The sequence below is a fragment of the Carcharhinus amblyrhynchos genome, chromosome 4, assembly GCF_965287045.1.
Source record: "Carcharhinus amblyrhynchos chromosome 4, sCarAmb.v2.hapA, whole genome shotgun sequence".
Taxonomy (NCBI): Eukaryota; Metazoa; Chordata; class Chondrichthyes; order Carcharhiniformes; family Carcharhinidae; genus Carcharhinus; species Carcharhinus amblyrhynchos.
The window spans coordinates 51178633-51195712 of record NC_137327.1 but is presented as its reverse complement, the minus strand read 5'-3'; the positions used below and the strand labels follow the sequence as shown (position 1 = coordinate 51195712).

At 47.3% G+C, this 17080-nt stretch overlaps 1 long non-coding RNA gene across 1 annotated transcript in view; it reads left to right on the top strand.

Annotated features, from left to right (window-relative positions):
• Positions 1–744: 744 nt before the first annotated feature.
• LOC145342586 (uncharacterized) overlaps positions 745–17080 on the top strand; it is a 38531-nt gene continuing 22195 nt past the window's right edge. The window contains exon 1 of the long non-coding RNA XR_013886572.1: positions 745–820. This is a non-coding gene — a long non-coding RNA (uncharacterized LOC145342586). The remainder of the gene's footprint in view (positions 821–17080) is intronic.

The following is a 17080-nucleotide window of genomic DNA, read 5'->3' as shown; positions in this document are numbered from 1 at the left end:
GTTACAGTCACTGGGGTTCAGGGGTGTTTGATACAGTCACCGGGGTTCAGGGGTGTTCAGTACAGTCACCGGGGTTCAGGGGTGTTCAGTACAGTCACCGGGGTTCTGGGGTGTTCGGTCCAGTCACTGGGGTCTTCACTGCTGCTGAGGATATCCTGATGACTGCTGCATTCAGCGCTAACAATCTTTTGAAGATGTCACCAGCATTTGCCTTTCTATCGGGGGCACTCAGATCAGTATTTTGTTTTCCACTCCCACTTGTTCGTTGGAGAATTCCCTCAGCTCCAGACCATGATGGAGGTTGGACCATATTCTTAAACAGCAGAAATCCAGGGTTATCACCATGATGGACACGGGGGCGGGGGAGGTGATTAAATTCAGCTCATCATTAAACGCAGCAGCTCAGTGAGCTTCCCAATCTTTTCCTCATCTGATTCCCACATAATAATCCTGAATTATCCATTGGTTGTGAAAACTCGGAACACCCTGAGATTTGGATTGTTGCCACAGAAATGGAAACTCTTTCTTCAGTAAGAAGCTTTCAGTTACAGACTGTCGAATCCTTTAAAATTCCCTCTCTGCCTCCTTCACCCTCTCACCATGGAATTAGTACAAACAATATTCCACTGTGGTGACTTGATCAGCAAAATGCATCCAAACTATTGAGCAATATGTTGTTATTATTGTTGTACAGGTGGGTGCGGATGGTCAGACGATGTTTGCTGCAGTTGAGGTTTTTTTGGGATATCGTGAACCCCTATTTGGTCCTCCTCCGCGGAGAGCTGTCATCACTCATTTCAAGAACAAAACTTCAATCCAGGTAACGGAGCGAAACTCCTCCATCTCAATCTGCAGTGATATGGGTTCCACACGGTCAGTGTTTATATTTATTCTGCAGTTTTTATTCACTATTTATCTATAACCTGCTGTTTTTACAGTGTTTCTGGACTGGCTCCTACTCACTTCTGCCAAAGTCAGTCTGTAATTCATGGGGTTCAAGTGAACATGAGTTTAAATTTGCAAACTTCCTGACATCACCTGAGTTTATCTGAGATCTTCCAGCCCATCTGCTTCCTCAGACCATGAGAATATATTTGTTTATTCATCAAACATCAATCCACAGAAGCATATTATATTCCCAGAAATCTTTACAACACCTGGGCGGAATTCTCCCAAAATATTTCTGAGTGTTGTAACAGTGAGAAAACAGGAGCAATCCGTGCTGGTCTTCTAGGTGTGTCCAGCACCGCAATCCTTCCACACTTAGTGCACTGAAGGAGCCTCCATGTGAAACATGCCATCATGGAGACTCCAGGCGTGTGATTCATCCAAACTGGCCACAGCTGTGTGGCATTAACCGGGGGAGCTGCAATTAAACTCTCCCCACGGCACCCACAGCCAGTCACACCAGGAGGATGGCAGCCCCATCTCACCGAGGGAGATATAGGATGGCTGCTGGATGCTGTGGAGGAGAGACAGGCCATCCTGTACCCCCAAGAGCACAGAAGAACCATCTGTCACACCCTGGCACCAGTCCCACCTGTCACACCCTGGCACCAGTCCCACCTGTCACACCCTGGCACCAGTCCCACCTGTCACATCCTGGCACCAGTCCCACCTGTCACACCCTGGCACCAGTCCCACCTGTCACACCCTGACATCAGTCCCATCTGTCACACCCTGGCATCAGTCCCACCTGTCACATCCTGGCACCAGTCCCACCTGTCACATCCTGGCACCAGTCCCACCTGTCACATCCTGGCACCAGTCCCACCTGTCACATCCTGGCACCAGTCCCACCTGTCACATCCTGGCACCAGTCCCACCTGTCACATCCTGGCACCAGTCCCACCTGTCACATCCTGGCACCAGTCCCACCTGTCACATCCTGGCACCAGTCCCACCTGTCACATCCTGGCACCAGTCCCACCTGTCACATCCTGGCACCAGTCCCACCTGTCACACCCTGGCATCAGTCCCACCTGTCACATCCTGACACCAGTCCCACCTGTCACACCCTGGCACCAGTCCCACCTGTCACACCCAGGAACTAGTCCCACCTGTCACATCCTGGCATCAGTCCCACCTGTCACACCCTGGCATCAGTCCCACCTGTCACACCCTGGCACCAGTCCCACCTGTCACACCCTGGAATGTCCACATCAATCCACTCCAATGCCATTTGGCTGTCTAGTACCCGAACCCCCAGCATCATCCTCGCATCCCTCTGAACCCCCCCCCCCCAACCCCTCACAAACGCTGCCTGGTAAGCACAGTGCCAGTATACGCCACCTGTTCCCCCACATTCTCCCCTCCTCCCCCCGCCAACCCTCTCTGCCCCCGGGTCGATCAGCCATCAGGTTCTCACTCATCCCCTTTTGTCCTGAAGGAGAAGATGGCGCACAACAGAAGGGAGAGGGAGAAGACTGACAGGGAAATTCCCGAGTTGAGGCCCTTCAATGAGTGTGTATTGGAGTGCCCGGGAGGCACCCAGGCGAGCTGTGAGTGACAGTGAGATTGGAATGTGCCACAGAAATGAGAATCCACTAAACTTTCATTCATATGACCTTCCTTCTGTTGTTTCCAAGCTGCCCAGACACCTGTCCCTCCCTTGCACTGAACCGACTCTTGCCTGATGAGGCTGGGCCCCCCTGCCCTCCCCTCCCCCTCCTGTGGCCCCCGCTACCTCTGAGGAAAGCACTGACCTGGTGTCCAAGGCATCACCTGCACCATCCACCGGGGCAGAGACACACCCCAGTGAGTGGAATTAGCAGACAGGCTTTGGGGTCACTTTCTGGTGAGCAGCACACAGCTGCACATCAGGTGGAGAGGAAACGTTTGAGGCAGGCGGAGGTCTGCCGGATCCAAGGAAACAGCTGGCCCCCAGTCAGATACTGAACCTCTGGAAGCATTTTTCACAGAGCTGTTGGAGATGGAAAGGCAGAGCCGGGTACTTCAGGAGGGGGTGGCAGTGACACTCTGCAATTGCAAGGCCTCTTGGAGGAGCCCCACAACCTTCAAGTTCAGGAAATGGTATCGGCATTGCGTGGCACCCAGTCCAACACTGCAAGGGTGGCGACTGTGGTGGAAAGCTTCAAGCAGGAAATCGTATCCATGGGTGACAGTGTCCAAGGCCTGGCCAGTCACTGAGGACCATGGCCGAGTGTCTTGGGAGCATGCTTGAGACACAGCGGGCCATTGGAGAGAGGCTCCAGAGCTTTGTCCAGACTCAGAGGACTATCGCTGAGGGCTCACACACCATGGTGCAGGCAATGTTGGGCCTCCTGGACTGGCATCGCCAACTGGTGCAGATATTCCTGGAGCTCACTCCAGCTGCCCTGAGGGAGGAGGAAGAGCCCATGCCAGGGCCTCCCACCCAGAAGATTCCAGCAGTCACCAAGCCTTCCAAATTCTCCTTTCCTGATACCGGTGCATCTCACGGACTGCAGGCTGAACTGGGTGGTAGGGTTGCATCCGTGACACTCGAAAGTCAGCCAGGGCCTCCCAGGACCCGGCCCTCCCGGGGACACCCACCAAGGGCATCAAAGGCCAAGGGGCACGGAACACAGCAGACCGCCTCCACCTCTGATCTGCATCCTGAGGGTCACCTAGATGATGGGCCAGGCCACATCAGGTTAAGAAGTTGTAGGAATCACCAAGAGGGCATTGATGAAGGTAGACACTAGTTGGGGATAGGGTAGGATGTACTGTAAATAATCACGATTAAAGGATATTATTCCCCAAAGCCAGATACCGATCCTTGATACCACAGGCCATTGGCTGCAGCATGATGCTGACTGGGCTCAGCGCTCTGGAGCTCACGTAGAGCATAACGGTGGCTGCGGGAAGCTCTTCATTACTGTATTAACCTGTGTGCACCCACCTGGATGTTTGGTGCAAACTCGCTTCCAGACACCGTGCAGTTCAGACAGAGAGTGGGGAAGTATCCTCCTGTCTTCAATACCACAGGTGCCCATTGTAGGGAGCAGTGTGAAGAGGCATGTTAAGAGCTCTCCAGCTCCCTTGATTGGATCGACAGTTGCTAGGCCTGGTGCTTGTTACTATTATTGGGGCCTGGGATAGAATGTCAACGATAAACCACAACCTTTCCAGCAGACAGATGGCAGAGTAACCAGTTTTACATTAATGAGATTTGAACTCGATCTCTTATGGAATCCCTTGGAGGTCTGTCAGCAGGCAGGGAGAATGCTCACCACATGAGCCCCATATCCAGCGGAGACCCCCGATCTAGGTCCCCCAGGCCTGCCCAATCCCTGACCTGAAGCCCTCCATCCTGCACCTTGGCATTGGATGGCCATTCCTCTTTCACCCTGGAGGTTGGTGCTCTGCAGGACTTGCCTCCAAAGGATCAGTAATGATTCACGCCCGTTGGAGTTCCGCTGGAGAGGTGGGAGCGTTCTGGGAGTGGGAAGGATCACATGCCGAATTCACTAAAGAAATCCAATCAATCTCATGCTAATCAGCATCGCACCCAGTTTGTATCATTAGAAAGGGGTCAGAAGAATCACTAACCATCTCATGCCAGGTACAAAACTGATTTTTAGGCTCGCTATTCTCTGGGATCACTACGATCTGTGCCAAGCTCAGAGAATCGCTTCCCAACCCCTGCCCCCAATCAGAATCAGGATCTTGTTGAATGTGAAGGGAACCTGGATACTAACAGGAAGGTGGGTAGGGTGTGGGGGAGCCCAGTGGTGGGTAAAGAACCTGACAAGGCCGGGGATGTGGGGGTCCTGCTGATTGGAACAGGAGAGGCTCATTCCAATAATTCTGTTCAGAATCACAACTGACAGTCGACCAGACTGAGTGCCTTGCTTTCAGACAAGAGCAAGACAGTGGATCTTGCTGGTGGGGGTTGGGGGGGGCGGTGGGGTGGGGGGCGTGTTGGAGGAAGAGAGGGGGTACCCCAACAATGCACTGGTGAACCACCCTCTGAGGTTCCCCTGTAAGGATTGCACAGGAAGATTAAACTCCTTTTGACAAATGCCCTGCAACAGGGACCATCTAACAATGTGATTGCAAACTTCAGGGGTAGAACCTTCCCAAAATGATCCGAAGAGCGCGATCTTACAAAAAAATCTATGTACTGAATGACTGAGAAAATGGGGCAGTTTCAGGCCTGCTTTTTAAGAACATAAGAAATAGGAGCAGGAGTAGGCCATCTAGCCCTTCAAGCCTGCCCTGCCATTCAATAAGATCATGGCTGATCTGAAGTGGGTCAGTTCCACTTTCCTGCTTTCTCCCCATAAACCTTAATTCCATTATCGATCAGAAATCTATCTACCCGTGACTTAAATATATTCAATGAGGCAGCCTCCACCACTTCAACGGGCAGAGAATTCCAGAGATTCACTACCCTTTGAGTGAAGAAGTTCCTTCTCAACTCCATTCTAAACTGCCCCCCCTTATTTTGAGGCTGTGACCTCTAGTTCTGTTTTCCTTTCCAAGTGGGAAGAATCTCTCTACCTCTACCCTCATTATCAAGCCCCCTCATTATCATATATGTCTCTATAAGATCCCCCCTCAGCCTTCTAAACTCTAACGAGTACAGGCCCTGTCTACTCAATCTGTCTTCATAAGCTAAGCCCCTCATCTCCGCTATCAGCCTGGTGAACCTTCTCTGAACTCCCTCCAAGACCAATATACCCTTTCGCAAATAAGGGGACCAAAACTGCACACAGTACTCCAGTTGCGGCCTCACCAATGCCTTGTACAGTTGCAGCAAGACCTCCCTGCTTTTATATTCTATCCCCCTTGCTTTAAAGGCCAAGGCTTTTTAGGCAAGTTTGAAAATACAACCTTATGGCATTTGGTGCAAAAAAAAGTGCCAAAATGCAATTCTCACCAGCAGGGGGTGGGGAGTTGGGGGGGAGGGGAGAGTGTGGGTGGAGTTTGAACTCTTGCCCCTCCCCCCACTTTCCCCAGCAAATCAGGCCAACCGCTCCATGCCTTTTTTTTCCCACACCCCCAGCTGCCCCACAGACATCCCCAGCCCCACTGATTGTCCCCCTGCAGAGTTTCCTTCCTCCCACCCTGATCGCCAGCCCTTCTGCAGATTCTTTTCCTTCCTACCCCGATCACCACCTCTTCTGCAGAGTTCTGCCTTCCCTCCCACCTCAGCTCCACCCCACAGGCTGTGCCCCACCACTTTTCAGTGGCCCTGGCACAGTTATGGTGCCTGGTAGGAAGCGCCAGACAAGCACTGCCAGGATGGCACTGCCCCATGATTGTTGCCCCCAATCAGTGGGGAGTTCACTAAGGCCTTTGACAAGGTCTCTCATGGCAGACTGGTGCAGAAAGTGAAGTCGCACGGGATCAGAGGTGAGCTGGCAAGGTGAATACAAAACTGGCTTGGTCAAAGAAAGAAGTCCCGCAACACCAGGTTAAAGTCCAACAGATTTATTTGGTAGTAAATGCCACCAGCTTTCGGAACGCTGTTCCTTCATCAAGTGAGTGGAGAGTTAGAGTCTCTGGAGAACTCTCCACTCACCTGACGAAGGAACAGCTTGGAGGACTGAAAGGGCCTATTCCTGTGCTGTAATTTTCTTTGTTCTTTGAGGCTATCTTGAACTAGGAACACAATTTCAGACCAAGGAGTCTCATGTTTAAGATGGAGATAGGAAGGAATTTCTCCTCTTCGAAGGTTTTTTTTTTGGAATTATCTATCGCAGAGAGCTAGGAAGTCTGATTTTTGAACATGCACCAGGCTGAGTTGGACAGATTTTTGATCAAGATGGAATCAAGTGTTGTGGGTTCAGGCAGGAATGTGCACTTGAGGCTATAATCAGATCAGCCATGATCTTGTTGAATGGTATAGCAGGTTGGAGGGGCCTAATGACCAACTCCTCCTTATTATTATGATCACATGAGCCTGTTGATAGCAACAAATGGAGGATGTGTGGGAGTGATTTGCTGATAGCTGTGATTGGCTGAGGTGTAGGTTCAGGCTGAGGAAGCTTCTCTGGCTCCTCCAAGTTCACAAGGAGTTTAAAACCTGGGAAGGTCTTGTTGTGACCACAGTAGATATTCTTCACTGAGGGAAAGTTGTCTTCCTGACCATAACCTTTTCTTTATGTGTTGAAAACTAGAAAAACTAGTGATCCCAGGAGCACATAATTCCAGTAATGCCTTGGGGAATTTAAAGAATGAAAAAATTTATTACAAGAAGAAAACTTAAGCATCCAAGTTAAACAGTATAAACCATTTATTAAAACATCCCTCCAACATAAACTTCACTTGCTCTCATAACAAACAATAAACACCACCCTGGCAACACTTTCTTATGTATTTTAACCATAAAACTGTTGTCACTTAAGTAAAACCAAACCTCTTGACTTCTCATTCTGTTCCATTCTGTTGTAACATCTATCCTCACAGTTCAAAAAATTACCCAGGCCACTTCAAAGCTGTTGGTTCCTCCCAGTGGGTTGCTGCTTCTTCATGTCAGAAATTGCAGGATATCCTTTGCATTGAAGTTCAAAAGGCTGCAGGCCCTTGTTCCTCTTACTTTTCTCATGCTTCCAAGTTAATCTGCACGTTGAATTGAAAAACTGCGAGGACCACTGAAGACACTTCCATGAGTTTCACAATAGAACATAACATAAGAACATAAGAACATAAGAAATAGGAGCAGGAGTAGGCCATCTAGCCCTTTGAGCCTGCCCTGCCATTCAATAAGATCATGGCTGATCTGTCGTGGCTCAGTTCCACATTCCTGCCCTTTCCCCATAACCCTTAATCCCCTCGCTTATCAAAAACCCATCAACCTGTGTCTTAAAAATACTTAGCGAGGCAGCCTCCACCACTTCAACAGGCAGAGAATTCCAGAGATTCACCACCCTTTGAGTGAAGAAGTTCCTCCTCAACTCCGTTCTAAACCACCCCCCCTTTATCTTGAGGCTGTGCCCCCTAGTCCTACTGTCCTTTCTGAGCGGGAAGAGTCTCTCCACCTCTGTCCTATCCATCCCATTCATCATCTTATATGTCTCAATGAGATCTCCCCTCATTCTTCTAAACTCTAACGAGTACGAGCCTAGTTCATTCAGCCTCTCCTCATAGCTCAACCCCCTCAACTCCGGCATTAGCCTAGTTAACCTCCTCTGCACTCCCTCCAAGGCCAAAATATCCTTGCGTAAGTGCGGCGACCAAAACTGCACACAGTACTCCAGCTGCGGCCTCACCAATGCCCTATACAGCTGCAGCAGGACCTCCCTACTTTTATATTCAATCCCCCTCACTATGAAGGCCAGCATCCCATTAGCCTTCCTGACCACCTGCTGCAATAAGACATCTTCCAGCTTCTATTCCCTTGCAAAATTCTGGGATGAAACCTCAACTGTATTCCACACACTGATTGATGATATAAATTGATGTTTTGACTTTGCTAACAGTGCATGCCCACTAACTACCATTTACATCAGCTATTTCTTAGTTAGCAGAAAACCACACCAGGTCCAAACTGCAACTAAAACATTTTCACCCCTCACTCTATTTTACCGGCTCACCACACTGGTCAGCCGATATGGCGAACTGTTAAGTTCCCATCCATCATGTTTCCACCAAAAGATTCACAGATCGATTGTGTATTCTTTCAGTTTCTCCACCTTTCTGTTTTATGATCTTGCCTTTCCAGCTGTTAAATCTCCCAAATCAACCATTTCAATGTTTAACCTCATGCTGTTTTTGATTACATTTAGCCCATTTCCTACTGTTAAAATTTTTATTCCTAAAACTAAATGTAATATTCTGAAACACATGAACTCTGAGCTAGATATTTGCAACAGTTTAGATTTGTGAATTCCTGTCCCTGCTCCCAATCTCTGTCACCCATCGAGAGGTGGGGATTAAAACTGAGGCCAGGAATTCAAAACAGGTGGAACCCATAGGATCTGAATTTGGGCATTTCTCTGGGTAGTCTGAAACTGACTGAGTTTCAAAGAGGAATGGGGGACTCCCTCATCACAAACACATTCCATCCTAAAACTGTCAAACTTTACTAAATATATGTGGCAATTTCCTTTGGTATTTCATTTTTAAAATCAATTTTGATATGAAAAGCCAAATGAATTTGTGTGGTAAAGGTTGCAATTTTCAGTGAAAACCTAGAGGTTGTGATTTCCCGACCATGTTAGTTATATTTTAGATATATTTAGTGTTTGTGAGTGTTTTTTAGTGTTTTTTAATAGAAAAGGATTATCAAAGCTACTCGATTGTTATAAAAAATTATTTGGTTCTCTAATGTCCTTTAGGGAAGGAAAATTGCTGCAATCACCTCATTCGACTTACAAAAGACTCCTGTCCTGTAAGGTTGATTTTTAATACTCTCAGGATATTTAGTGATGAACAATAAATACTGCATTGCCAGTTGTAGTGTTCAATTATTCTGTGTTTGACTATGAGAGTCTGTTTATTATTGATGCTCACTGTGTTTGATTGGTTAAGCCTGGGAATGAATTCAGAGAAAAATCAACAAACTGCAAAGGGTGCTGGACGGAAAGTTGTTAATGTGGAAATTTAAAATATACAACACCAGTACCGTCCATATCGCAGGAGCAGAGCAATATCATTCTGCTTTGATGCCCACATTAGCTCTAAGTCGTTTAATTCTTTATTTTTCCCTAAGATATATTTTATTCATAAAATTTAGTGAGGTACATTGTATCATATAATTTAATGTTACATGAAGTGTAAAAGAGATCAGATTTTCTCTACATAGTTTCAAATACTCTGAAGTGACTCTTAGACTTGCCTATAGATACAGGTTATGTCTACATAATTCATTTCATATCAATCTTACAGCCACAAGGGTTTTATACAGTTTTCACCTCCTTGATGTTCTATAACAAGAAGGTCTTAATCATTAGCGTTTCCCAATTGCATCTTCGCAACAGCTGCCCCAAGCTTTAGTGCATCCCTCGCCAGAAGTCCTGGACCTTGCAAAGTGTCAGTCTGTGATACTCCTTAGTGTTATAATCCAGGACAGAAACTTCAAGTTATTTTATGAAGTCAGCCTAAATCATAAGATTTGCACTTTGAATTTGGCACAGGTAAGTATCAGATGTTTCACTCCAGATGTGATTCAAATGACCCACTTGGGAGCTTTTTATCAAATAAAGTTTATTTATGAATACAGTTAACATACAGAAAGAAAACTGTCAATACCTTTTACCAATTACAAACAAGAGAAAAAAGCCATGATATTGTATAAACCTTAACAACCAAATGCATTGTTCCAACCAAACAAGCCTCCTTCCAAATATACACCCATCCCAGGTTTAGCACAGAAAACAAGGATGCTCACCTGGTTTTGCAGTTTTGCAATACCTGATGTGAATTGAAATGTAGTATGTCGGAGCAGGAGGAGGCCATTTGGCCCTTCAAGATTGTTCTGCCATTTATTATGATCATGGCTAATCATCCAATGCAATAGCCTAATCCTGCTTTTTCCCCAAAACCTTTGGTTCCATTTAGCCCAAGTGCTATATCCAGCTGCCTCTTGAATACATTCACTGTTTGGCATCAACTACTTCCTGAATTTCACAGGCTCACCACTCTTTGGGTGAAGAAATGTCTCCTCACCTTTGTTCTAAATGGTCTACCCTGATCCTCAGGGAGCGAACCCTGGTTCTGGACTTCCCCACCATTGGGAATATCCTTCCTGCATCCATCCTGTCTAGTCCTGCTAGAATTTTATAAGTCTCTATGAGATACCCCCCTCATTCGTCTGAACTCCAGCGAAAACAATCCTAACCTAGTCAATCTCTCCTCAATCATCAGTCCTGCCATCCCCAGAATCAGCCTGGTAAACCTTCGCTACACTCCCTTAAGACCAAGAACATCCTTCCTCAGAAAAGGAGACCAAAACTGTACACAATACTTTAGGTGTGGCCTCACCAAGGCCCTGTATAACTGCAACAACACATCCCTGCTGAGCCTGCTTTAATTATCAAGGGGCCACACGGTGAAGCCTTCCATTGTTTGCTGGAGCTGAGAGAGAGCTAAGATTTTACCTGTTAAAAACCTGTTTAAAATAAGTTTAAAGCACTTTACTCTTTGTAGAACTGTTTAAAGCATTTATTTATTGTATTTACTGCTTTAAGAATTCTGAGGGTGTGGTGAAAAGGCATTTGTGGACCAGCCTGCTTTAAATCAGCGCCAGGTTTAAAAGGAGGCCTGGTGTAGACAGCGGGCAGCGTCTGAGCGGGCAGCGGAGTGAGGGGGAAGCAGAGTGAGTTAATAGGGCTTAATATCAAAAAGGGCTGGAAGGAAAAAAGGCCAGGTGAGTTTGTTTGAAAAAAAACAAGGAAAAAAAATTTTTTCAAAACTACTACAGCAAGAAACAAGGAAAAAAATTTTTTCCCCATAAAAAATTACAGTGAATAATGGAGGGGCATGTGATGTGTGGTTTCTGTATGATGTGGGAACTGGCGGACCCCAGGGTCCTTCCCAGTGACCATGTCTGCAGTAAGTGCAGGTTGCTGGAGGAGCTCCAGCTCAAGGTGGATGAGCTGGCCTCTGAGCTACAGACACTGAGGCTCATCAAGGGGAGAGAGGGTGCCCCTAGACTGGCTAAATCTAAGGGTCAGGGACAAAAGGGGACTGCTGGGAGGAGGAGGAAGGGGGGTGAGGAGCGGAGGCCTCAGCCTCTTAATCTGCATAACAGGTTTGAGGTTCTTGCTTCCACTCTGGAAGAGGACGAGGCAGGTGAGGTTGGTGAGCAAACTGCACACGGTACAGTGATGCAGCAGGACATAGGCAAAGAGAAGGGGAAAAGGAACGTAGTAGTGATTGGAGATAGTGGGGTGAAGGGTATTGACACTGTCCTTTGTCACAATGACAAAGTGCACAGAAGGGTGTGTTGTCTGCCTGGTGCTCGGGTACAGGATGTCGCAGCTGGGCTGCAGAGGAACCTGGAGTGGGAGGGTGAGAACCCGGTCGTTGTAGTACATGTGGGTGCCGGCGACGTAGGCAAAGTGCGGACTGAGGATCTGGGGAGGGAGTATGAGAAGCTGGGAATGGAATTAAAAAGTAGAACCGACAAGGTGGTCGTCTCTGGGCTACTGCCTGAACTGAGTGCAGACGGGCGTAGGATTGACAGGATAAAGGAAGTGAATGGGTGGCTCAGGGATTGGTGTGGGAGGAATGGGTTCGAATTTATGGGGCATTGGCACCAGTATTGGGGTAGGTGGGACTTGTTCGGGCGGGATGGGGTTGGTCTGAATCGTGCTGGGACCAGAGTGTTGGCGAATCGAGTAAAGAGGACTGTAGACAGGGCTTTAAACTAATTAGGGGGGGGGAGGGTGCGAGGGTAGGTGACGCTACAAGGTCTAAAGTTAAGGATAGGGTACAGGTAAGGGAAGAGGCCGAGGATGTCCCAATTGGTGGCGTTACGGCAAATAGGGTCCAGGTGAAGGCTGGGATGAAAGCACTTTATCTGAATGCACGAAGCATTCGGAATAAAGTGGATGAGCTGGTGGCGCAGATCGACACAAATGGATACGATCTGGTGGCCATTACAGAGACGTGGCTGCAAGGTGACAGGGACTGGGAGATGAATGTACAGGGCTATCAAGTGTTTAGGAAGGATAGGCAGGAGGAAAGAGGGGGTGGCGTAGCTCTGCTGATTAAGGATAGTATCAAGGTGGTAGCAAGGGATGATATCGGAGCCAAAGAGCAGAAAGTGGAATCGTTGTGGGTGGAGATTAGGAACAGCAAAGGGAGGAAGACGCTGGTGGGTGTCGTCTATAGGCCCCCGAATAATGATCTGGAGGTGGGGCGGGCTGTTAACACGCAAATAAGTGCGGTGTGCAGGAATGGGACGGCAGTAGTTATGGGAGATTTCAATCTGCATATTGATTGGTCGACCCATGTTGGACGAGGTGGGCTCGAGGAGGAGTTCCTGGAATGCTGCCGGGATAATTTCCTTGAACAGTGTGTGTTGGAGCCGACGAGGGAGCGAGCTATCTTGGATCTGGTGCTATGTAATGAGGCGGGTAGAATTAGGGACCTTGCGGTGAAGGATCCTCTTGGAGAGAGTGATCATTGTATGGTGGAGTTTCTGGTGCAGATGGAGGAGGAGAAAGTGGGTTCCCGGACACGCGTCCTTTGTTTGAATAGAGGGGAGTATGGTAGGATGAGAGAAGAATTGGCGAATGTGGACTGGGGGAGTGCGTTGGAAGGTAGGTCTGCTGAGGAGCAGTGGAGGATCTTTAAGGAGATCTTTCTTGGTGCTCAGCAGAAATTTATTCCGATGGTTAAAAAGGACAGCAGGAAGAGAGGTAATAAGCCGTGGATAACGAAGGAGGTGAAGGAAAGTGTTAAATTAAAAGCGGAGGAATTTAGAGTAGCTAAGAGTAGTGGGCGAGAAGAGGATTGGGAAAGGTTTAAATGTCAACAAAGATTGACAAAGAAGTTGATAAAGGAGGGTAGGAGAAGCTATGAGGCTGGGCTAGCACTTAATATAAAAAAGGATAGCAAGAGTTTTTATAAATATATAAAAAGGAAGAGGCTGGCTAGGGTGAACGTTGGTCCTTTAGAGGATGAGAAAGGGGAGCTAGTGGTAGGGGATGGGGATATGGCTAAGGTCTTGAATAACTTTTTTGTTTCTGTCTTCACGGAGGAGGACGTGAATAATTTGCCGGGTGTTAGCGATGGAAAGGTGGTAGGAATGGAGGGTCTTAATGACATTACTGTTACTAGAGAGGTGGTGCTCGACAGACTGGAGGGGCTGATTGTGGACAAGTCCCCAGGACCGGATGGAATGCATCCGAGGGTTCTGAAAGAAATGGCGGAGGTGATAGTGGATGCCTTGGTGGTTATTTTCCAGACGTCGCTGGATTCCGGGGAAGTGCCGGAAGATTGGAAAACGGCTAATGTTACGCCGTTGTTTAAGAAGGGTGCCAGGCAAAAGGCGGGGAATTATAGGCCGGTTAGTTTAACGTCTATGGTAGGTAAAATGTTAGAATCCGTCATTAAGCAGGAAATTGCGAGGCATCTTGAAGGGAATTGCTTGATAGGGCGGACGCAACACGGTTTCATTAAAGGGAAGTCGTGTCTGACAAATTTACTGGAGTTCTATGAGGATGTGTCTAGGGCAGTGGATAGAGGAGAGCCGGTGGATGTGGTCTTTCTGGATTTTCAGAAGGCGTTTGACAAGGTACCTCACAAGAGGTTATTGCAGAAGGTCAGGGGACATGGAGTTGGGGGTAGGGTGTTAGCGTGGATAGAGGATTGGTTGTCAAATAGGAGGCAGAGAGTGGGGGTCAATGGGTGCTATTCGGATTGGCGGTTGGTGACTAGTGGGGTGCCCCAGGGGTCGGTGCTGGGGCCTCAGCTATTTACCATTTATATAGATGATCTGGAGGAGCGAACCGAGTGCAGGGTGTCGAAATTTGCTGATGACACCAAGATTGGGGGAAAGGCAAATTGTGCGGAGGGTGTGGAGAGTCTGCAGAAGGATCTAGATAGGCTGGGCGAATGGGCCAGGAAATGGCAAATGGAATTTAATGTTGGCAAGTGTGAGGTGGTCCACTTTGGTAGGAAGAATGGTAGGAAGGACTATTACTTACGTGGCGAAAAACTGCAGCAGGCGACGGTGCAGAGGGACCTCGGGGTCCTTGTGCATGAGTCGCAAAAACCCAGCTTGCAGGTGCAGCAGGTGGTCAGGAAGGCGAATGGGATGCTGGCCTTCATAGCGAGGGGGATTGAATATAAAAGTAGGGAGGTCTTGCTGCAGCTGTATAGGGCATTGGTGAGGCCGCAGCTGGAGTACTGTGTGCAGTTTTGGGCGCCGCACCTGCGCAAGGATATTTTGGCCCTGGAAGGAGTGCAGAGGAGGTTTACTAGGCTGATACCGGAGTTGAGGGGATTGAACTATGAGGAGAGGCTGAATAAACTAGGCTTGTACTCGTTAGAGTTTAGAAGAATGAGGGGAGATCTCATTGAGACGTATAAGATGATGAATGGGATGGATAGGATAGAGGTGGAGAGACTCTTCCCGCTCAAAAAAGACAGTAGGACTAGGGGGCACAGCCTCAAGATAAAGGGGAGGCGGTTTAGAACGGAGTTGAGGAGGAACTTCTTCACTCAAAGGGTGGTGAATCTCTGGAATTCTCTGCCCATTGAAGTGGTGGAGGCTGCCTCGCTAAATATTTTTAAGAAGCGGGTTGATGGGTTCTTGATAAGAGAGGGGATTAAGGGTTATGGGGAGAGGGCGGGAAAGTGGAACTGAGCCACAACAGATCAGCCATGATCTTATTGAATGGCGGGGCAGGCTCGAAGGGCTAGATGGCCTACTCCTGCTCCTATTTCTTATGTTCTTATGTACTTGAAACTTTGTGCAATGAAGGCCAACATACCATTAACCTTCTCTAATGCCTGTTGCACCTGCGGTGATTGGTGCACAAGGACATCCAAGTCCTGCTGCATACTTCCCTCTCCTAATTATCAGCCATTCATTAGTAATCTGCCTTCTTGTTTTTGCTTCGAAATTGAATAACCTAACACCCAAATTATTCTGCATCTGCCATTGATTACCCACTCACTCAACCTGTCCAGATCATTCTGAAAGATCTCTGCATCCTCATCACAGTTTACCCTTCCATCTAACTTGGCGTCATCTACAAACTTTGAGATGTTACATTTTGTTCCCTCATCCAAATCATTAATATATATCGTGAATAGCTGGAGCCCAGCACCGATCCCTATGGCACCCCACTCGTTACTGCCTGCCAATTTGAAAAACACCCAGTAATTCCTACTCGTTGTTTCCTCTCTGCCAACCAGTTTTTGACCCGTCTCAGTACATTTTTCCCCAATCCCATGTGCTTTAATCTTGTACGATAATCTCTTGTGCAGGACTTTATCAAATGCTTTCTGAAAGTCCAAATATACCACATCAACTGGTTCCTCCTTGCCAACTCTATTAGTTACATCTTTAAAGAATTCCAACAGATTTATCAAGCTTGATTTCTCCTTCATAAATCCATGCTGACTCTGTCTGATCCTGCCACTGCTTTCTAAATGTTCTGCTAAAGTCCTTGATAATGGATTTGAGAATTTTCCCCACTACTGATGTTTAGCTTACTGGTCTATAATTCCCTATTTTCTCTCTACCTCCCTTTTTGAATATTGGAGTAACATTTTCTACCTTCCAATCTGTAGGGGCTTTTCCAGAGTCTATAGAATCCTGGAAGATGACCAACAATGCATCCACCATTTGTCGAGCCACTTCCTTAAGTACTCTGGGATGTAGATTATCAGGCCTTGGGGATTTATCCACCTTTAATCCCAACAATTGTCCCAGCACCATTTCTCTATTAATATTGATCTCCCTCAGCTCTTCCCTCTCATTAACTCTTGCATTCTTCAACATTTCTGGCATTTGATTTGTGTCCTCTTTTGTGAAGACAGAACCAAAGTTTGTATTCAGTTGCTCAGCCATTTCTTTATGTTCTCCTGTTTCTGTCTGTAGGGGACCTACATTTGTCTTCACCAATTTCTTTCTCTTTACATATCTACAGGAACTCTAATGTCAGTCTTTATGTTCCCTGCAAGCTTACTTTGGTACAGTACTTTCTTCTCCTTAATCAACCTCTTGGTCCTTTTTTGGTGAGTTCTAAACTCCTCCCAACCCTCAGCCCTATTATTTATCTTAACCAATCTGTATGTTTCTTCCTTAGATTGGATATCTCTCTAATTTCCTTTGTAGGCCATGCATTGGCCCTCTTACCCATTTTGCTTTTGTGTCAGACAGGAATAAACAATTGCTGCAGTTTCTCCGTGTGTTTCTTGAATATTTGCCATTACCTATCCACTGTCATCCCTTTAAGTAACTCTCCCCAATCTATCACGGCCAACTCATGCCTCATATCCTCAGAGTTTCCTTTATTAAGATTCAGCACCCTAGTCTCTGAATCAACTACTTCACTCTCCATCTTGATAAAAAATTCTCTCGTGTTATGCTCGCTCATCCCCAAGGGGTTTCATACAGCAGGATTGACAATGATTCCCTTCCCATTACACAGTACCCAATCTAAGATGCTCTCCAGTTGGTTCCTCC